At 38.0% G+C, this 23,284-nt stretch overlaps 1 protein-coding gene across 1 annotated transcript in view; it reads right to left on the bottom strand.

Moving 5' to 3' along the window:
* Positions 1-1,721, bottom strand: part of LOC145536213 (melanoma-associated antigen B18-like) — a 63,843-nt gene extending 62,122 nt beyond the window's left edge. The window contains exon 1 of the mRNA XM_081565069.1: positions 1,612-1,721. The gene's annotated coding sequence lies outside the window, so the exon portion shown is untranslated. The remainder of the gene's footprint in view (positions 1-1,611) is intronic.
* Between the last annotated feature and the right edge of the window lie 21,563 nt (positions 1,722-23,284).

Raw genomic sequence — 23,284 nt, 5'->3', positions numbered from 1 at the left:
TTAAAAGATACATACACCCCACCATTTATAGCAGCATTATTTATGACAGCCAAGACAGGGAAGCTACCTAAATTCCCTTTATCAAATGAATGGTTAAAGAAGATGTGGTATGTACACATACAGTGAGATATTACTCAGCCGTAAGAATGAAATTTTGCCATTTGCAACAACACTGATGAACCTGGAGGATATTATGCTTAATCAAATAAGTCAGAAAGAAAAATACTGTATTTTTTATGTGGAATTTTAAAAATGTGTGAATATAGCTAAAAAAAAAAAAAACCCAACAGACTTACAGATATAGAGAATAAATTAATGGTTACCAGTGTGGAGAGGTAAGGTGGGGACAAGATAGGGTTAGGGAATTAAGAGGTACAAACTGCTATGTGTGAAGTAAATAAGCTATAAGTGTATATCGTACAGCACGAGGAATATAACCAATATTTTATAATAACCTTAAATGGAAAATAATCCACAAAAATATTGAATCACTCTGTTGTATACCTAAAACAAAGATATTGTAAATCAACTGTACTTCAATTAAAATAAACATAAACACAAATATATCTGAAAATGATATGTGCTATGGATAAAATAGGTATCCCAGGTGGCTCAGCAGTAAAGAACCCTCCTGCCAATGCAGGAGATTCCGGAGACGTGGGTTTGATCCCTGGCCTGGGATCATCCCCTGGAGAAGGAAATGGCAACCCACTCCAGTATTCTTGCCTAGGAAATCCCATGGACAGAGGAGCCTGGTGGGCTGGTGGAGAGTCCATGTGGTCACAAAGAATTGGACATGACTTAGTGACTAAACAACAAATGGATAAAATAGGAGGGTGATACTTCTTAAACTTGAAAGTTACATATTAATGAGCTGGAGATCTTTTAAGAATAGATCCTAATTTTAGTAGTTCTATGTGGTGGCCACAGATTGTGCATTTTTAAGAAATCCCAAGTTATACCACCTGGCATTACTCTCCATCGAAAGGGAATCCAGAGTATTAAGAATGGACTAAGATGAAAAGATAGTACATTAAAATAATACTCTGAGAAACTGAAATAATAAACGTATTCAGTGTCGGTGAGGAAACTACAAAGGAAAGTGTAAAATTAAAACTCACAATACAAGGTACAAATTAGGATTGGCAATACACAAAATTGATGTAGAGAATAATGTATATAAATGTTCTCCTGAAAAGAGGTCAGAAAAATGAAAGATGGGAAAAAAAAGGATTGATGTGAAAATTGGAGTATAAAGCACTAATCTATAAATAATTGGAATATCTAAAGAAGAAATGCAGAGAGAAGGAACAAAGGCAATAACCTTGTTTGAAATCCTAGATTTTTTCCATTGTTCTCAGATCAAAGGGACAATGCTTACTGTCATCACCACTGCAAATGCAGCCAGTTGGAAAAAAAGAAAAGCAAGAGAAATCTACGTTGGACAGAGAACCATGCACTAGTTATCAATCCCAAAGGTGTAGACCATCATGTATCAGTTAGCAATTTTAGGGGAAATCTCTAAACACTTCTGCCCATTGCATATCGGTATCAGAGTTGCCAAGAGAAACAGCACAGTCAAGCACTGGATGGAATGACAATTTCACTTACTTAGAGAAGTGATAGCAAAATAAACTTCAGTGGTGAGCGTCAGTCCTCCACGGCCAGTGAGTTCCTCCCGGTGACCAGATACAGGACACTTCACTTGTGTGCACCTCTCTGGTGCTCCAGCGGAAGGAACCTTCTCTACTCTCTTCAGAGGACAGAGGTAACAGTGGGCTTGGTCGGGTGCCCGGTGACGCACACACTTTCAGTAGAAACAAAAGAGTGCTCGTTAAATCTGAAACAAGGAAAGATATTCCCACACACGGTGATACGGTTCACGCAGCCTGTGCCCAGTTTATCTCTTGGTAAGGAAGTGTTCCAGGCCCAAGGCCCATCCCCATGTGGCTGAGTGGAGGTAGAAAGACTGCATGCAGGAGACTGCCTTTCCCAATAGTCTGGAGAAGAGAAGACAAGAGACGTCATATGTCTTCATTATGTACTTAGAACATTTATGAGAAACAAATGTAGAATGCTTGAAAAATTAGAAAATTAAACATGGCTGCTGGTTATTAAATTGATATAAAATCATTAACTTTGATCCATAACAAAAAGATCATTTCGAAAATACCACTGTAAAGTTTAATTTTCAGTAGGAATCCATCGTTTGTTATGTTTACAATCCATTGGTGGTAATGGCTCAGTGTACTTAATACTGTTGAACTGTACACTTGAAAAATGGATAAGATAGTAAGTTTTATTTCTAATGTACTTTAACACAATAAAAAATTTAAAACATAGTGAACTATAGCATCATATATCAAGAAATAAATTTGCCAAGAAAAGTACAAGATCTATATTAAAACCTAAAATTCTACTGAAAGATTAAAAAAAAATTGAGGTAAACTGAAAAAAAATACTAAGTTCCTGTATGTGAGTCTCCATGTAGCAAATATGTGCATTCTTCTTACTTAAGATATAAATATATCAAAATTAATATTGAAATTAATAAAACCATATGATTTATTATTTTAACTTCAAATAATATAAAGTTTTTCTGGAAAAGGTGTTATTCAAGAACATGCTACAGAAATGTGAAGAATAAGATTAATAAGGCAAAAAATGATTTTATGTTTAGAGGCAGAGCAGTGAAACAGGAAATTAAGTCCAGCATAACATATATTGTTGTTCGGTCACTCAATCGTGTCCAACTGTTTACAACCCCATGGACTGCAGACACGCCAGGCTCCCCTGTCCTTCACTATCTCCCGGAGCTTGCTCAAACTCATGTCAAATGAGTGGGTGATGCCACTCAACCACCTCATCCTCTGTCTCCTCCTTCTCCTGCCCTCAATCTTCCCTAGCATTAGGGTCTTTTCCAATGAGTCGACTCTCAGCATCAGGTGGCCAAAGTATTGGAGCTTCAGCGTCAGTCCTTCCGGTAAATATGCAAGGTTGATTTCCTTTAGGAAATCATATACCTAGGACCTTTTCTCTCCAGCCTTCAAGTTTCCCTTTAAATAGGGAAATTTACCCTATGTACTTGTATTTTAACAATTCATGTTCTTAGATTTGTTCCTTTCATCTCACTTTATGTTTACAAATAATTTCATTTCTGTATTCTTTTCCTAACTTGTGCTGGATTTGCTGCATTATCATTAATTCTGTTCCTTTCCTTTGGTAATTTTATGTTACATTGGCTCTTATCATTCTACTAGTATTATTTTCCTGCCTCTTGCACTGAGTCAAATACTTGTCTATCTCTAACCAAAAGAAAATGCTGACCATGCTTCTTGACTTTACCTCCTCCTCCAGTAAGATGAAATATTTTGAGTATTTGTACTTTCTTACTGCTGCATGTTCCCACAACTGGCTCAGAATGTCTTTACTTCACTCCTTTCTTGTTCCACTTACTCCAAGGTTTTAATGAGATAGTTATGTATCAAAAGTACTGAACTAGGATTAGTCTTTTCTTTGCAGCATTTCTCTCTTGCAAGAATCATTATCCCTTAGTCTCATTAGTTAATATTCATATTTCAAAGCTTCATTCCCAATATCACAATACAATCAGATATAAAAATGGCTAGATCATACATTTTTACTCTTTGCTTCAGTTCAGTTCAGTCACTCAGTCGTGTCCGACTCTTTGCAACCCCATGAATCGCAGCACGCCAGGCCTCCCTGTCCATCACCAACTCCCGGAGTTTACCCAAACCCATGTCCATTGAGTCAGTGATGCCTTCCAACCATCTCACCCTCTGTCGTCCCCTTCTCCTCCTGCTCCCAATCCTACCCAGCATTAGGGTCTTTTCCAATGAGTCAACTCTTCACATGAGGTGGCCAAAGTATTGGAGTTTCAGCTTCAACATCATTCCTTCCAGTGAACACCCAGGACTGATCTCCTTTAGGATGGACTGATTGGATCTCCTTGCAGTCCAAGGGACTCTCAAGAGTCTTCTCCAACACCACAGTTCAAAAGCATCAATTCTGTGGTGCTCAGCTTTCTTCACCGTCCAACTCTCACATCCATACATGACCACTGGAAAAACCATAGCCTTGACTAGACAGACTTTTGTTGGCAAAGTAATGTCTCTGCTTTTAAATATGCTATCTAGGTTGGCCATAACCTTCCTTCCAAGGAGTAAGCGTCTTTTAATTTCATGGCTGCAATCACCATCTGCAGTGATTTTGGAGCCCCCCAAAATAAAGTCTGACACTGTTTCCACTGTTTCCCCATCTATTTCCCATGAAGTGATGGGACCAGATGCCATGATCTTACTTTTCTGAACGTTGAGCTTTAAGCCAACTTTTTCACTCTCCTCTTTCACTTTCATCAAGAGGCTCTTTAGTTCTTCTTCACTTTCTGCCATAAGGGTGGTGTCATCTGCATATCTGAGGTTATTGATATTTCTCCCGGCAATCTTGATTCCAGCTTGTGTTTCTTCCAGCCCAGCGTTTCTCATGATGTCCTCTGCATATAAGTTAAATAAGCAGGGTGACAATATACAGCCTTGTCGTACTCCTTTTCCTATTTGGAACCAGTCTGTTGTTCCATGTCCAGTGCTACCTGTTGCTTCGTGACCTGCATACAGGTTTCTCAAGAGACAGGTCAGATGGTCTGGTATTCCCATCTCTTTCAGAATTTTCCACAGTTTATTGTGACACTCCCTCTTTTGAAGGTTCTGTATTGATTTACTTGTTGTTTAGCTAGAATAGTCTCTCTAGTAGTTTTTTGAGATAAGGTAAATGGGTAATATGTTCCATAATTTTTGTAACTGCAAATGTCCGTTGCTCACCCTGAGAAGTGAATTTACATCAGGCTCAGTGTAATTTTTTTGAGTTGTGGTAATGTTTTTTCCTCAACATTCTGCACATACTATATTTCCCTGTCTGAAGTTTCCAGACTGCATAAGAGAATTCTGATGGATAATCTTTTCCTTTTTCCTATTCAGTAACCTGTCTTTTTTTTCTAGAAATTTGTAGATTTTAATTTGCTCACATTGATCTTAAGACTTCTACCTAAATGCATGTCATTTTCCACCAATTCTCTATAATATTTGTGAGCCCCTTGGATCTGCAAACATATTTTTTCATACCAAGGACATTTTTATTGACATCGTTCCTCTATTCCTTTTAGTTTTTCAGAAAATCATATGTATTCATATTTCGTACTGTGCTTTGACCCTCTAATCTTTCAGGTTAATGGTAGCTTCTCAAGAATGGCCATCGTCATCTTCAGTTTATCTACTGAATTTTAAAATGAAGAGGCAAATTGTTATTCTCTTTTAGTTCCAGGAATGTTTTTTTCTTTGGAATGCTACAATTGACTTTCCTTAACATGATTATTATTTTTATGTTTAAGATGTCATCTGTCTAGTCAGCAGCCTTATTTACTTCAATGGGAGTCACCTCATTGGTGCCTTGTTTGTTCTTCCAATTTGGTTGTGGGGTTCACCTAAGCCTATTACTAAATACTTTGGCTACACAATGCTCTATTCATCCTGTGTTGTCACATTAAGCTTTTAAGCAAATAGGCTGAAGGCAAATTTCAGAACTAATTCTGATGATAACAAGAATATAGTTTCAAATTGCACATTATATCAATAGATAGCAAAAAGTGAATAGGATAAGAAACAGAAGTAAAAGAATAGGGCAGTTTTTGCTTTACAAAGGCCTAATCCCAGAGAAATCATTCATTTTTGGCTTTGATAATACGCAATATATATTCAAGTATATTATTAAGCAATCATAAATGTAACAACTAGTGTGATCAAATGCAAAACTTTCAGGTCATTGTGAAAAATAAGAATAAACAAAGTCAATATAATTTCTGGCAGACATAAAACACAAAATTAAAGTATATGATGTTTGACAAAAACAGTACATCATTATCATTTGCAGATGATAGTTTTGCACCTAGAAATACAATCTAATCAAGAGGAAATGCTAGCAATGGGTTTGAATAAATCAATAGATTTCCACTTTACTTTTAATAATCTGTAAAATTGTAAAAAGGAAAAAAGACTCCCTTTGGCTTCCCTGGTAGCTCAGCTGGTAAAGAATCCGCCTGCAATGCAGGAGACACTGGTTCAATTTCTGGGTGGGGAAGTTCCCCAGGAGAAGGGATAGGCTACCTACTCCAGTATTCTTGGGCTTCCCTGGTGGCTCAGATGGTAAATGATCTGCCTTCAATGCGGGAAACCTGGGTTCGATCCCTGGGTTGGAAAGATCCCCTGGAGGAGGGCATGGCAACCCACTCCAGTATTCTTGCCTGGAGAATCCCCACGGATGGAGGAGCCTGGCAGGCTACAGTCCATGGAGTCACAAAGAGTCATACATGACTGAGTGACTAAGCACAAAGTAGCAGATACGAAATCAAACATTATCAGAACAGGAACAGCAGCATCAATAACCACAAAAATAAATGCTATGCCAAAGAATTGTTTTCACGGCAAAAAGAAACTTTTGAATAACAGGAGTAAAATTTTGCTGATAGACTGGAAAGAAAAAAGAAACAAAAAACCTTGTTGCTCAAGGGAAAGATAGATTATTGCAATGAGTTCTTTATAAAATAATTTACTGACTTAATTTAATCCTCATCAAAATTCATTTAGGAAGGCTCTTGAATGAATGCAGATGGAAAAACCCCAAAGTATTAGAAAACCATAGTGGCACTAATGGTAAAGAATATGGCTGCCAATGCAGGAAACATAAGAGATGCGGGTTCAAACCCTGGGTAAATGATCTGCCTTCAATGTGGGAAACCTGGGTTCGATCCCTGGGTTGGAAAGATCCCCTGGAGGAGGGCATGGCAACCCACTCCAGTAGTCTTGCCTGGAGAATCCCATGGACAGAGGAGCCTGGCGGGCTATAGCCCATGGGGTTGCAGAGTCAGACACAACAGAAGCAACTTGGCTGCTTAAAATGGTTGTCTGAGGCAAAATGGTTTTTTGAGGCAAAATGGTTGTCTGAAGAGGCCTTACAAATAGCTGAGAAGAGAAGAGAAGTGAAAGAAAGGCAAAAGAGAAAAGCAAAGATATACATATCTGAATTCAGAGTTCCAAAGAATAGCAAGGAGAGATAAGAAAGCCTTCCTAAGTGATCAATGCAAAGAAATAGAGGAAAACAATAGGCTGGGAAAGACTAGAGATCACTTCAAGAAAATTGGAGATACCAAGGGAACATTTCATGCAAAAATGAGCACAATAAAGGACAGAAACGGTATGGATCTAACAGAAGCAGAAGTTATTAAGAAGACGTGGCAAGAATACACAGAAGAACTATACAAAAAAGATCTTCATGACCCAGATAACCACGATGCTGTGATCACTCACCTAGAACCAGACCTCCTGGAGTGTGAAGACAAGTGGGCCTTAGGAAGCATCACTATGAATAAAGCTACTGGAGGTGTTGGAATTCCAGTTGATGTACTTCAAATCCTAAAAGATGATGCTGTGAAAGTGTTGCAATCAATAAGCCAGCAAATTTGGAGAACTCAGCAGTGGCCACAGGACTGGAAAAGGTCAGTTTTCATTGCAGTCCCAAAGAAAGGCAATACCAAACAATGTTCAAACTACTGCACAGTTGCACTCATCTCACACTCTAGCAGAGTAATGCTCACAATTCTCCAAGCAAGGCTTCAACAGTACGGGAACTGAGAACTTCCAGATGTGCAAGCTGGATATAGAAAAGGCAGAGGAACCAGAGATCAAATTGCCAACATCCTTTGGATCATAATAAAAGCGAGAGAATTCCAGAAAAAACAACTTCTGCTTCATTGACTACGCTAAAGCCTTTGAATGTGTGGCTCACAACCGACTGTGGAAAATTCTTCAAGAGATGGGAATACCAGACCACCTGACCTGCCTCCCGAGAAATCTGTATGCAGGTCAAGAAGCAACAGTTAGTACCAGCTATGAAACAATGAACTGGTTCCAAATTGGGAAAGGAGTACGTCAAGGCTGTATATTGTCACACTGCTTATTTAACTTGTATTTCGAGTACATCATGTGAAATGCCGAGCTGGATGAAGCACAAGCTGTAATCAAGATTTCCAGGAGAAATATCAGTAACAAGTAATGCAGATGGCACCACCCTTATGGCAGAAAGTGAAAAGGAACTAAGGAACCTCTGGATAAAAGTGAAAGAGGAGAGTGTAAAAGCGGGCTTAAAACTCAACATTCAAAAAACGAAGATCATTGTCCGGTGCCATCACTTCATGGCAAATAGATGGGGAAACAATGGAAACAGTGAGAGACTTTATTTTGGGGGGGCTCCAAAATCACTGCAGATGGTGACTGCAGCCATGAAATTGAAAGATGCTTACTCCTTGGAAGAAAAGCTATGACCAACCTAGATAGCCGGAGAAGGCAATGGCACCCCACTCCAGTACTCTTGCCTGGAAAATCCCATGGATGGAGGAGCCTGGTAGGCTGCAGTCCATGGGGTCGCTAAGAGTCGGACTTGACTGAGCGACTTCACTTTCACTTTTCACTTTCATGCATTGGAGAAGGAAACGGCAACCCATTCCAGTGTTCTTGCCTGGAGAATCCCAGGGACGGGGGAGCTTGGTGGGCTGCCGTCTATGGGGTCACACAGAGTCAGACGCGACTGAAGCGACTTAGCAGCAGCAGCAACCTAGATAGCATATTAAAAAGCAGAGACATTACTTTGCCAACAAAGGTCCGTCTTGTCAAAGCTATGGTTTTTCCAGTAGTCATGTACAGATGGGAGAGTTGGGCTGTAAAGAAAGCTGAGCACCGAAGAATTGATGCTTTTGAACTGTGGTGTTGGAGAAGACTCTTGAGAGTCTCTTGGACTGCAAGGCGATCCAACCAGTCCATCCTAAAGGAAATCAGTCCTGAATATTCATTGGAAGAACTGATGCTGAAACTCATCAATACTCTGGCCACCTGATGCGAAGAACTGACTCATTAGAAAAGACCCTGATGCTAGGAAAGATTGAAGGCAGGAGGAAGAGGGGACGACAGAGGATGAGATGGTTGGATGGCATCACCAACTCAATGGACATGAGTTTGAGCAAGCTCGGGGAGTTGGTGATGGACAGGGATGCCTGGTGTGCTACAGTCCATGGGGTTGCAAAGAGTTGGACACAACTGAGTGTCTGAACTGAACTGAATTGTCTTAGCATAGCACACATTGTGTTGAGGTAAATTCATTATAATACAGTATAACCAAAATGAGTATATTGCAGGATTGCAGTGGTAGCTTAACATTAAAATATATGTAAAAAGCATTCTCTACAATAGGAGGTGAAAGGAGAAAAGCAATGTTTTTACTTCATAATGTAGAAAAATGTAGTTAAATTCAGCACCCTTTGATAGGTACCCAGTAAACTAGGAATATAAATGAACCTTCTCCACCTGACAAACAGAAACAACCAAAAAAAAAAAAAAAAAATGAGCAAACCTCTCTTGTAATGAAAACAATCAGAAGCCTTTTTTCATAACATTCAAGAAAGCCATTTAGCACTCAGACAGTTATTTTTGGAGAGCAAGAAAATAAAATCTGTACTTTTCCCACTTTTTCCACATCTATTTACCATGAAGTGATGGGACCAGATGTCATGATCTTAGTTTTTAGAATGTTGAGTTTTAAGCCAGCTTTTACACTCTCCCCTTTCATCCTCATCAAGAAGCTCATTAGTTCTTCTTCACTTTCTGCCATTAGAGTGATGTGATTTGCATATCTGAGGTGGTTGATATTTCTCCAGGCAATCTTGATTCCAACTTGTGATTCATCCAGCCTGGAATTTCTCATAATGTGCTCTTTAGAAAAGTTAAATTAGCAGGGTGACAATATACAGCCTTGATGTACTCCTTTCCCAACATCAAACCAGTCCGTTGTTCCATGTCTGGTTCTAACTATTGCTTCTTGACCTGCATACAGGTTTCTCAGGAGACAGGTAAGGTGGTCTGGTATTCCTATCTCTTGAAGAATTTCCCACAGTTTGTTGTGATCTATACAGTCAAAGGCTTTAGCATAGTCAATGAAGCAGAAGTAGATGTTTTTCTGGAACTCTCTAGCTTTTTCTGTGTTCCAGTGGATGTTGGCAATTTGGTCTCTGGTTCCTCTGTCTTTTCTAAATCCAGCTTGAACATCTGGAAGTCTTGGTTCATGTACTATTGAAGCCTAGCTTGAAGGATTTTGAGCATTACCTTGCTAGCATGTGAGATGAGTGCAATTGTGCAGTAGTTTGAACATTCTTTGGCATTGTCTTTCTTTGGGATTGGGATGAAAACTGACCTTTTCCAGTCCTGTGGCCACTGCTGAGTTTTCCAAATTTGCTGTAGTATTAAGTGCAGTGCTTTCACAGCATGATCTTTTAGGATTTGAAATAGCTCAGCTGGAATTCCATCACCTCCACTAGCTTTGTGCATAGTGATGCTTCCTAAGGCCCACTTGTCTTCACACTCCAGGATGTCTGGCTCTAGGTGAGTGATCACACCGTCGTGGTTATCTGGGTCATTAAGACCCCTTTGGTACAGTTCTTCTACGTATTCTTGCCACCTCTTCTTAATATCTTCTGCTTCTGTTAGGTCCTTGCCTTTTCTGTCTTTTTCTGTGCTCATCTTTGCATGAAATGTTCCCTTGGTATCTCCTATTTTCTTGAAGAGATCCCTAGGCTTTCCTATTCTATTATTTTTCTCTATTTTTTTGCATTGTTCACTTAGTAGGCAAACCATTTTAGTATTCTTGCCTCAAGAACCCCATGAAGAGTATGAAAAGGCAAAAATAATAAAATATACTCTTTATAATTACAATAATGAGATTTATAGGAAAAATCTTATAAAATATTTGTTAAAGATGTAAATGTGAAAAAAAAACAAAGCTTGAAAATATTCAGAAGAAAATAGAGTTATGTATTTCTGACCTTGGACCAATAAATAATGTACTAAGATAAATGCAAATAAATTTGTTCAACTCAACCAAATCAAAATTGAGTTTACTTCAATGAAAAGATGAAGGTGTTCATAAATACAAACAGCAAACAGAAAGAGGAAACCGTAACGCATAGTGTACTAGTCATTAGTCTTTGGAATCTGTAAACAAATCCTACAAATGCACGAGAAAACAACAAACATCTTCCTTTTCCTCAATAAAAATAAAACACAGGAACAGGCATTTTACACTTACGACCAGTACATACTATGTAATCAGCAAATTGAAAATTCAGACCGTATCTCAACTGGATTCCCCAGAAAGCTTCTTATAAGAGAACACAACCCCAAGGAGCAGGAGTGAGGGATGAGCATAATGAAGGAGGGAGAGAGAGCCAAGATGAGGGTGTGTTAATGACCTGGTTGCAGCTCAGTGTGACTGAGTATCCTATAGGATTGTCTTCTGAGAAGGTGTTTAATTATGACTCACGTCAGTCTAACTTAGAGGAGAGGAATGAAGGGAGTAGAAAAATGTACTCCATTTCTCATATTCCCTAGTCGGAGTTCATCCCATGAGACATATGTGTGGCTGTAGAGCAGAGTTTCATAGCATCCCACATCTTGGCCTCAGTTCAGAATCCCCAGGCTTAGCAAAGGCATGAGACCGATTGCTGTTATTCTGTGCCTGCTTGAAAATTCTAGAAGGCTTCGCTGGTTATGCTGCAACTGGAACAGGAGATGGTGAAGTTGAGACTTTGAAGTGGTTCATAAGAAATATCTGATAAAGATGCTAGACACCTTTTTCTACCTGCTGTATTTGTGGAAATTAAGAAGTCTGGCTACATCAGTTGTTGGCAAGGATGTAAAACAATGATGGTACATGCTGCTGCTGCTGCTGCTGCTAAGTCGCTTTAGTCGTGGCCGACTCTGTGCGACCCCATAGACGGCAGCCCACCAGGCTCCCCCATCCCTGGGATTCTCCAGGCAAGAACACTGGAGTGGGTTGCCATTTCCTTCTCCAGTGCGTGAAAGTGAAAAGTGAAAGTGAAGTCGCTCAGCCGTGTCCGACTCTCAGCGACCCCATGGACTGTAGCCTACCAGGCTCCACCATCCATAGTGCTGATAGATATCATATGTTCGTTTGGACAAATGCTAATCAGAAAAGAAATAATAATTTTCCCTGGTACAAAAAGGGAAAGAAACCTTTCAGAACAATTTTTTTAAAAAAGCAAAACTTGTAAATTCTTTCTCTGTTTATTTGAGATCTCCATAAATCTTTTTAAAACCGAAGTAAGCCTCTACATAGCCTCACAGCCCAGGAATCTTTTTCTCTTAAGACGTGGGAGCCATATGTTTGAAATGTAACCATTCAAAGAAGAGAGCGGCCCTTTCTCGCATTTTCTGTGGGAGACTAGGAGCCTAACCTCAGCACAAGCCTTGCTGAAAAATTAACTTCTGTAATAAAGATAGGAGAAATTTATTTTTCTTTTGGATAAAGCCAATTAGCTAAGACAGATGGTCAGCCCAACTACCAAGTGAATTTTAGGATGAACCATGTGTGAGAAATGTTGCTGTCAAGTCGTTTTACCTGCAGACTGGTGTTCTTTTCTCTTGAGAACGTAAGTGTAACAGGTTGTATCTACTTGGCTATAGAGAAGTGGGAGGTTTCTTTCTATTTGTGCAGCGTCTTTAGTGGATTGCCTGTGATGCACATCACATTCTGGTTTCATGTTTATTAAATAATAAAACTGTTTTCTTTGTCTTCTATCGTTGTTGGAGAGGTTTGCTAGATTGGCAGGAGTTTTTCTTTTTTCTTTTTTTTTTTTAGGTTATACTTCCCCATCATGTTTTCACTTTGGGTTTAGGTTTTAAGTTCGTAAGTATTCATTATATAATTATGATTTATAGCTTACAAACACACACACATCTTCTTTTGAATGTGTCAAATAATATTTTAAAGTACGGTATATTAAATATTTTTACTCTGTCCAAAAATTCCTTAAAAGGGAAAGATATCTTGCTGGAAAATTAAGTTTTGATAACATTAATACATGAAGTTTGTTAATATTTAACACGTACTACTAGGCTGTCTTTGACTGGGACATGGCCTGGAGGTCATGTCCCAACCTTTTGGCCTCTGACAGTTCCCAGGGAGGGAGGAACCTAGTTGTGTACTGTAAGAGCCTATACTCCCAGCCACTAGGTAAAGGAGTATTTCAGCTCTAAAGAGCGGTGGGGGATAGGGGTTATGCTACATCTTTTTTCTGACAACATAGCAGACTAACTTGTGTCTGTGCCTCTCAAGTGCAACTCAGAAGATGCCACAGAAACAATGGGACAGAGACACTACATAAGAAGGGACCTGTGAATAATTGTATAAAGCTGAAATTAAAAGCAAAGGAGAAAAGAAAAGTAATGCAAATCGAATTAAATAAAATGACAAAAAATCCAAATGTGACAGTATTTGAAAAAAAAAGTAAATAAGTTTTCTGAGCATTTGTAAACTCAGAACCCTAAGATTGGAATTTTTTCTTTAAAGTTTCAAAAATGTCTACCAGTATATACCCAGAAATTTTTAAAATAAAAATGCAAATATGAAGCACTCTAGATGGATATAGGAGCTAAATGTTAACTTCTCGAACAAACAGAAGAAACTGAGAGCTCTTTTTATCTGGGGGAATGCAGAAGACTTCTTAAATAAGATAAAAATAAAGCACTCATGATTATGTTAACATTGCTTTAATTATCTAAAAACTAAAGAGTTATCTCAAGAATGTCATATATATAGATATGTATCAATGTGAAGCTATTTACAATGCTTATCACATTGTAAATAAATAGTGAATCCCTGGATATCAACAGGAAAATGGAGAAAGGATAGATATTTTGTACATGAAAATATGCTCATCATCACTATCAATCAATAAAAAAGCTAATTTATTATTTTTAATCTACTTATTGAGATGAGATGGTTGAATGGCATCACCAACTCTATGGACATGAGTTTGAAGAAGCTCCGGGAGTTGGTGATGGACAGGGAAGCCTGGTGTGCTGCTGTCCCTGAGGTCCCAAAGAGTGGGACTCGACTGAGCGACTGAACTGAATCTGTTTATTTATTTATTTGGTTGTGCCAGGTCTTAGTTGTGGCACACAGGGTCTTTCAGTTGCAACACATGGGACCTAGTTCCCTGACCAGGCATTGAACCCGGGCCCCCTACATTGGGAGCACGGAGTCTTAGCCACTGGACCACCAGGGAAGTTCCCCCAAAATGCAAATATAAAAAGGAGATACTACTCAACAATAATCAGATGCATAAAATTAGAAGCTGATCATATAAAAAGTTTTCCAAGAATGAGGAGAAATGAATCTAAACTGGTAAAGGAATCTAAATTGGTAAAGGCTTTCTGGAGAGGAACTTGGCAGAATGTAACAAAATTAAGTCTGAATATTTCCTATTGGGAAGAAATTTCCCCTCTGAAATAGGCAAATTGTTTTCCAATCTGGTATTGTCTAGTCTTCTTTGAACTCTCTCCTGTCAACTTGGCCAAATGACCTTTTTGGCCTCTTTTCCATCACCCATTCTGTTTCAAGCTTATTTGTAGATGTTTATAAGGAAATGTAGCTAATCAGTGTCACTTACAAAGAGTGATCATCTAGCTCTTTGTCTGAAGGCACATTTCCTTTTTAAGAAAATTTGTTTTTACTGAAGTATAGTTAATTTACAATATTGTATTAGTTTTGAGGTATGCAACGTAGTGATTTAATATTTTTATAGATTATTCTCCACTTAGTTATTTTAAAATATTGGCTATACAATGTCTTGCTGTACAGTAGATCCTTGTAGCTTATTTATTTTATACATAGTAGTTTGTACCTCTTCATTCCGTATGCCTATCTTGCTCCTCCCCCGTTTCATCTCCCCTCCGGTAGCCACTAGTTTGTTCCCTGTATCTGTAAGTCTGTTTCTCTTTTGTTATATTCATTCATTTGTTTCATTTTTTAGATTCCACATAAAAGTAATAACATACAGTGTTTGTCTTCCTCTGCCTGACCTATTTAACTGAGCATAATACCCTCCAGCAGAGAAGGCACTGGCGACCCACTCCAGTACTCTTGCCTGGAAAATCCCATGGACGGAGGAGCCTGCTGGGCTGCAGTCCATGGGGTCGCGAAGAGTCGGACAGGACTGAGCAACTTCCCTTTCACTTTTCGCTTTCACGCATTCGAGAAGGAAATGGCAACCCACTCCAGTGTTCTTGCCTGGAGAATCCCAGGGATGGGGGAGCCTGGTGGGCTGCCGTCTATGGGGTCGCACAGAGTCGGACACGACTGATGTGACTTAGCAGCAGCAGCAGCAGCAATACCCTCCAGGTTCATCCTTGTCATTACAAATGGCAAGTTTCATTCTATTTTATGGCTCATGTTTCATTGTAAATATATAAACCACATCTTCTTTATCCATTCATCTGTTTGACACTTAGATTCCTTTCATATCTTGACCATCCTAAGTAATGCTGCCATCAACAGTAATGTAAGTGTTTTTAGCATGAGTGTTTTCTTTTTCTTGATAAATACCCAGGAGTGGAATTGCTGGATCCTATGATCTAATTTTAGTTTCTTGAGAATTTCTGTACTGTTTTCCATAGCGGCTGCAACAGTTTTCCAACAATGTAGGGGGTTCCCTTTTCTCCATGTCCTCACCAACATTTGTTATATATGTTCTTTTTGATGGTAGTCATTCTGACAGGTGTAAAGTGATATATCTCAGTGTAGTTTTGATTTGCGTTTCTCTGGATATTGGCAGTGTTGAAAATCTTTTCTTGTGTCTGTTGGCCATCTGTGCATCTTTATAAAAATGTCTATTCAGGTCTCCTGCCCTGCCTATTTTTTAAAATCAGGGTTTTTGTTTTTGTTTTTGATACTGAGTTGTACGAGCTGTTATATATTTTGGATATTAACCCTTTATCAGTCATATCATTTGCAAATACTTTCTCCCATTCAGTAGGTTGCCTTTTTGTTTTGTTGATGGTTTCTTTTGCTGTGCAGAAGCTTTTAATTAGGTCCCATTTGTTTGTTTTTGCCTTTGTTTCCTTTGTCTTCAGACACATTTCCTATGTAAGTTTTTTTATTTTTGTTTTTAGTTGTTTGTTTTAACAAGATATATGCCCCTCTTAAAAGCAGCTACTTAAGACACCTTAGCGTTTTTATTTTGAACTCTGAGAAACATTTCTTCCCTATACAATTCTATACAAAAATTTGAAACTACAATTGATAAATATTGACAAGTCTGTATTTTACAGTTTTAAACTTTGCCAATGTGTTATTAATACAAGCAATAAAACTGCATATATAGTTTATCTGGATTTATTTTAACTGAGTGAGGTAGGAAAGGAGATGGATTACTTGTTATGAATGAGATATTCATTGAAAGGCCAAAGCCACACTTCCTTCAAAAAAGAGATATTTTGTCACACTTTCTGGGGGAAGTAGATAAAATCAGAATTTAGAGCACAGTTGTGGGTTAGGGCATGAAGGGGTTACTTGTAACAAGACTGGGGTTAGGCATTTTACAAACAATTTGTAGTGAAATTATTAAGTAAATCTCATTGATAAATTGAAAATTTCTCAGTCATTTTTTGTCCCTCTCTTCTAGCAACATGCTGAGTTATTGAATAATTATTGAATATTTTAACAGTTGAAATCAGTTCAGTTCAGTCCCTCAGTTGTGTCTGACTCTTTGCGACCCCATGGAAATGTGTGCATGCCAACATAGAATGAAAGTTAAAACTTAAGGCAATTTTACTTATATTTTATTATTTTTAGCACTAAATGTTATACCCTGTTCAAAGCATACATTTCTTACTTGATAATATGTGGGTCTGTGTTTAGAATTACTGCACTAAACCATTCTCCATTTTTCTCCTATATGGAATCTTAGTACCAGAACTCTTAAAAGTATTCTGAGTGTGAATTTCATACCTGTTTGTTGCTGATTAAATACATGGAAATTAGTCTTTCACCATCTTAAATGACAGCTTACATGTTGTCAACGAGATAAAAAAGAAAACCTCTGTCAATTGGTGAGCATTTCCCACATAACGAGATAAATGTTATAGTGTGGATAAAATATTAGCACACTTTAAAAACAATTATTTACTTGTCATTTGGAGGATTTGGTGTCATGTAGTCAACAGTGATCGATGAATAGAATATATGCCTCCTGACTCCCGGTTCAGGGCTACAAGAAATGGCAGTTAGTTAGCATTACATTGAAAATATATACTAAAAATGATTTTGAAGAAGTATGTAAAGGGCATCCAATTCATGTCAGAAAAAAATAAATGAGAAATCTAAAAAGATAAGCAGGAGAATAAATCCGAAACTTATGAAGTACTTCATTTTAAAAATCCCTTCCTACTTAAATATGTATGAAGTGGGCCATAAAGTGCTGCTAACCATCGCTGGCAAAAATGTGGATTTTGTTTTTCTTTTGATGGCTACAGAATGCAGAGTAGGAGGATTTCTTGAGATGTCCCACTTTTCATTCACAGACCTCGCATTCCCTGTACTAGTGTTTTGAAATCTGATTCCAGAAAAAGATTTGATTTTGGTTACTCAAGCCGCAGAATAGATTATGCCAATATGTTACTACCCGTCCTGCTATTATCTGTTAAAATACTGTTGCCTAATTGAAAGAGCACAAGCCTTAGAGTCAGAAAGATGTGCATTTTATTTTTTAATTTATTTTTCTTCCAGTTTTATTGAGATATGATTGACATACAGCACTGTACATTTCTGTGCAGCATAATGATCTGACATATACATCATGAAACGATTACCACAGTATAGTGAACAGTCATTCGCTCAAAGTTAAAGAAACAGAAAAAAAAATCTTTTCCTTAGAATGAGAACTCTTAGGGTTTACTCTCTTAACTTTCAGAAATACAAGAGTAAGGATGTATATTTTAATTTCAATTGTGACAGTAAATTAGCTGTGAGACCTCAAGAAAATGTAATTTTTTTCCTTTGAACTTGTTTACTTTCTGGAAAGGAAAAGTAATAAGATCTTTTTTAGAGCTGTATTATAATTAAATGTAAAATTGAACATTGAATTTTTGTATAAAAATTCAGTAAGTGGTAGCCATTGATATTGTTTTATTGATATAGTTAGCTTTATTATTATTATATATTGCTAATTTTAGTTATTACAACCCTGGGCAAGTTACATGTTCTCTATTGCCACTATCTACAAACACGTAAAATGAGGATAGATATCGTATGCATTCTTCAGCTAAAGTAATGGTTTAATACATGTAACTCACATAGTAGAATACCTTGCACGCTAAAACTGCCATGTAAATGTTAATCATTATTATTACTTGTGTTAGAGGAATTTGTTGTTCTTGTTGTTCAGTTGCTAGTTCAGTTCAGTTCAGTTGCTCACTCGTGTCCGACTCTTTGCAACCCCATGGACTGCAGCACACCAGACCATGCTGTCCATCACCAACTCCTGGAGTTTACTCAAACTCATGTCCATTGAGTTGGTGATGCCATCCAATCATCTCATCCTGTATCGTCCCATTCTCCTCCTGCCCTCAATCTTTCCCAGCATCAGGGTCTTTTCCAACGAGTCAGTTCTTCACATCAGGTGGCCAAAGTATTGGAATTTCAGCTTCAGCATCAGTCCTTCCAAGGAATAGTCAGGACTGATTTCCTTTAGGATGGACTGGTTGGATCTCCGTGCAGTCCAAGAGACTCTCAAGAGTCTTCTCCAACACCACAGTTCAAAAGCATCAATTCTTCGGCACTCAGCTTTCTTTATGGCCCAACTCTCCATCCATACATGACTACTGGGAAAACCATAGCTTTGACACGACGGACGTTTGTTGGCAAAGTAATGTCTCTGCTTTTTAATATGCTATCTAGGTTGGTCATAGCTTTTCGTCCAAGGAGCAAGCGTCTTTTAATTTCATGGCTGCAGTCACCATCTGCAGTGATTTTGGAGCCCCCCCCAAAATAAAGTCTCTCACTGTTTCCATTGTTTCCCCATCAATTTGCCATGAAGTGATGGGAACAGATGCCATGATCTTAGTTTTCTGAATGTTGAGTTTTAAGCCAACTTTTCCACTCTCCTCTTTCAGTTTCATCAAGAGGCTCTTTAGTTGTTCTTCACTTTCTGCCATAAGGATGGTGTCATCTGCATGTATGAGGTTATTGATATTTCTATAATCTTGACTCCAGCTTGTGCTTCATCCAGCTCAGCGTTTCTCATGATGTACTCTAAATATAAGTTAAATAAGCAGGGTGACATTATACAGCCTTGACGTACTCCTTTCCCGATTTGGAACCAGTCTGTTGTTCCATGTCCAGTTCTAACCGTTGCTTCCTGACCTGCATACAAATTTCTCAGGAGGCAGGCCAGGTGGTCTGGTATTCTCATCCGTTTAAGAATTTTTCAGTTTGTTGTGATCCACACAGTCAAAGACTTTAGCTAGTCAATGGAGCAGAAGTAGATGTTTTTCTGAATTGCCCTTGCTTTTTCTATGATACAACAAATGTTGATCTCTTGTTCCTCTGCCTTTTCTAAACCCAACTTATCCATCTGGAAATTCTTGGTTGACATACTTCTGAAGCCTAGCTTGAAGGATTTGAGCATAACCTTGCTAGCATGTGAAATGAGTGCAATTGTACTGTAGTTTGATCATTCTTTGGCATATCTGTTCTTTGGGATTAGAATGAAAACTGACTTTTTCCACTCCTGTGGCCACTGCTGAATTTTCCTAATTTGCTAGCATATTGAATGCAGCACTTTAACAGCATCATCTTTTAGGATGTTAAATAGCTCAGCTGGAATTCTGTCACCTCTAGTAGCTTTGTTTGTAATAATGTTTCCTAAGGCCCACTTGACTTCACACTCCAGGATGTCTGGCTCTAGGTGAATGACCACACCACGGTGGTTATCCAGGTCATTAAGACCTTTCTCTTTTTTTGGCAATTACAACATATTTTGAATTGAATGGCAAGAATAACTGTACTTAGAAGAAAGTTCTGTAGCTTTAAAAGCCTATATTAGAAAGGCACAGAAGGTTTTATTGACGTTTCCTCCAAACATTTATAACACCAGTCTTAAAATCTTTTAGACAGTAGAAAAAGAACACTTTCCAACTCATTTTATTAGAACAGCTTCACAGGGCTATCATAGCATGACAAGGATATTACAAGAAAGAAAAATTACAGGCCAAGCTCCCATATGAATAGAAGCAGAAATTCTAAAAAAAAAAAAAGTTAGTAAATTGATCCAGTAATTTATAAGAAGGACAATCTATGACAAACATTCAGGTTTATTCCAGGAATGTAAGAGTGTTTTACCACTCAAAAGTCAATCATTGGTAGTCACACTTTTCTAAAATTCCAATTTCCTTATTTTTTCTTTCTTTTTTCAGTTGTGTTGAGATGTAATTGACATATAACATTGTATAAGTTTCAAGTGTACAACATAATGATTTTATATATATGTAAATTATGAGATGACTATCACAATAAATTTAGCAAACATCCATCACCTCACACAGTTATAAAGTTGTTTCCTGTGTTGAGAACTTGAAGATCCACTCCCTTAAAAACTTTCAAATATACAATACAGTATTATTAGCTATATTTACCATGCTGTGCATTACATCTCAAGATTATAACTGGAAATTTGTACCATTTGACCTTCTTCACCCAATTCTCCCACCGTCTCCCCTACCCTCTCTCCTCCTAACCCCTGGCAGCCAGCAGAAATTTCTGTTTCTATGAGGGATTTTTGTTTTTGTTTTAGATTCTACATATAAGTGAGATCATAGAATATTTGTCTTTCTCTGTCTGATTTGTTTCACTCAGCAGAGTGCCCTCAAGGTTCATCTGTATTTTTGCAAATGGCAGGATTTCCTTATGTTTTTAATGGATGAATTGTATTCCATTGTATATACTCAGACTTTTTCTTTCTTTTTTTTTTAACCATTGTTAGAACCTTCTTTATTATGACTATGTTTTTCTCCCAGTTTTAGTGAGCTATAACTGACATACAGCACTGTATAATTTTAAAGTATATAACATAGTGGTTTGACTTAAATATATTTTGAAATGCTTACACACAACTTAGTTAACTTTAGTTATCATCTCATAAATACAAAATTTTTCCTTTCAATGAGAACTGTTAAGATTTACTCTCTCTTAACAATTTTCATGTATAACCTGCTACAGTGTGATATTCTCATTTATAGGTGCTGAGAGACTGAATATGTGGACCATAGACCTTGTGTAAAAATGGAACTCTGACCCACAATCTGCAAGAACTTGCCAAAGAAATCAACTGTCTTATCAACAATAAACAGCCCAGGAAGGCAGCCTTCTGTAAGTCAGACTTGCAGGAAGACAGAGTGTTAGCTTTGATAACAACCTAAGAAGCCAAACAATCACTTCAGTAAAAATAGGCCCCAAATGTCCAATACCTAACAGCTTCCCTAATTTTTGCCCCACTTCCAATTTAGGACCAATCAGAGAAAGCCAGATATCTACGCTACCAATCACCCTGCTCTTTTTATTCCCCCAAGTCTTCTTATCTGTTTTTTAGTTAAATTTATTTTTAATTGAAGAATAATTGCTTTACAGTATTCTGTTGGTTTCTGCCAAACATCAGCATGAATAAGCCATAGTTTTACCTATGTCCCCACCCTCTCGAACCTCCCTCCCACATCCTTCCCCATCCCAACCCTCTAGGTTGTTACAGAGCCCCAGTTTGAGTCCCCTGAGTCATATAGCAAATTCCCATTGGCTATCTGTTTGACATATGGTAATGTATGTTCCCATGTTACTCTCTCCATACATACCACCTTCTCCTCCCCTCCCCTTCCCCCAGTGTCCATAAGTCTGTTCTCTATGTCTGTGTCTCCATTACTGCCCTGAAAATAGGTTCATCAGTATTGTCTTTCTAGATTTCATATGTATACATTAATATTCAATATTTTCTCTTTCTGACTTACTTCACTCTGTGTAATAGGCTCTAGATTCATCCACCTCATTAAGACTGACTCAAATATGTTCCTTTTTATGGCTGAGTAATATACCATTGTATATATGTACCAGAGCTTCTTTATCCATTCGTCTGTCAATGGACATCTAGGTTGCTTCCATGTCCTAACTGTTGTAAATAGTGCTTCAGTGAACATTGGGGTACATATGTCTTTTTCAGTCTTGGTCTCCTCAGGGTACATGCCTGGTAGTGGGATTGCTGAGTCATATGGTGGTTTTATTCCTAGTTTTTTAAGGAATCTCCGTACTGTCTTCCATAGTGGCTGTGTCAGTTTACATACCCACCAACAGTACAAGAGGGTCCCCTTTTCTCCACATCCTCTCCAGCATTTATTGTTAGTAGATTTTTTGATGATGGCCATTCTGACTGGTGTGAGGTGATAATTCATTGTGACTTAATTTGCATTTCTCTAATAATGAGGGATGTTGAACATCTTTTCATGTGTTTATTAGCCATCTGTATGTTGGCTTTGGAGAAATGTCTGTTTAAGTCTTTTTCCCACTTTTTGATTGGGTCGTTTGGTTTTCTGGTGTTGATTTGTAGGAGCTGCTTGTTTATTTTTGAAATTAATCCTTTGTCATTCGTTTCATTTGCTATTATTTTCTCCCATTCTGAGGGTGTCTTTCCACCTTGTTTCCTTTGTTGTGCAAAACCTTTTAAGTTTAATTAGGTCCCACTTGTTTATTTTTGTTTTTATTTCCATGACTCTAGGAGGTGGGTCATAGAGGATCTTGCTGTGTTTTATGTCAGAGTGTTCTGCGTATGTATTCCTGTAAGAGTTTTGTAATTCCTGGTCTTACAGTTGCGTCTTTAATCCATTTTGAGTTTATCTTTGTGTGTGGTGTTAAGAAATGTTCTAATTTCATTCTTTTACATGTCACTGTCCAGTTTTCCCAGCAGCACTTATCTTTGCCCCGTTGCATATTCTTGCCTCCTTTGTCAAAAGTGAGGTACCCATAGGTGCATGGGTTTATCTCTGGGCTTTCTATCTTGTTCCATTGGTCTATATTTCTGTTTTTTGTGCCAGTACCATGCTCTCTTGATGACTGTAGCTTTGTAGTATAGTCTGAAGTCACGAAGGTTGATTCCTCCAGCTCCATTCTTCTTTCTCAACATTGCTTTGGCTATAAGACCTCTCTTGTATAGCTCTTCTGTGTATTCTTGCCACTTCTTCTTAATATGTTCTGCTTTTTCTTAGGTCCTTACCATTTCTGTCCTTCATCGTGCCCATCCTTGCATGAAATGTTCCCTTGATATCTCCAGTTT

Source organism: Giraffa tippelskirchi, chromosome X (genome assembly GCF_054371585.1).
Source record: "Giraffa tippelskirchi isolate mGirTip1 chromosome X, T2T-mGirTip1v1.2.pri, whole genome shotgun sequence".
NCBI lineage: Eukaryota > Metazoa > Chordata > Mammalia > Artiodactyla > Giraffidae > Giraffa > Giraffa tippelskirchi.
Note: the sequence above shows the minus strand (reverse complement) of the source record. Positions and strands in the feature narration are given on the sequence as shown.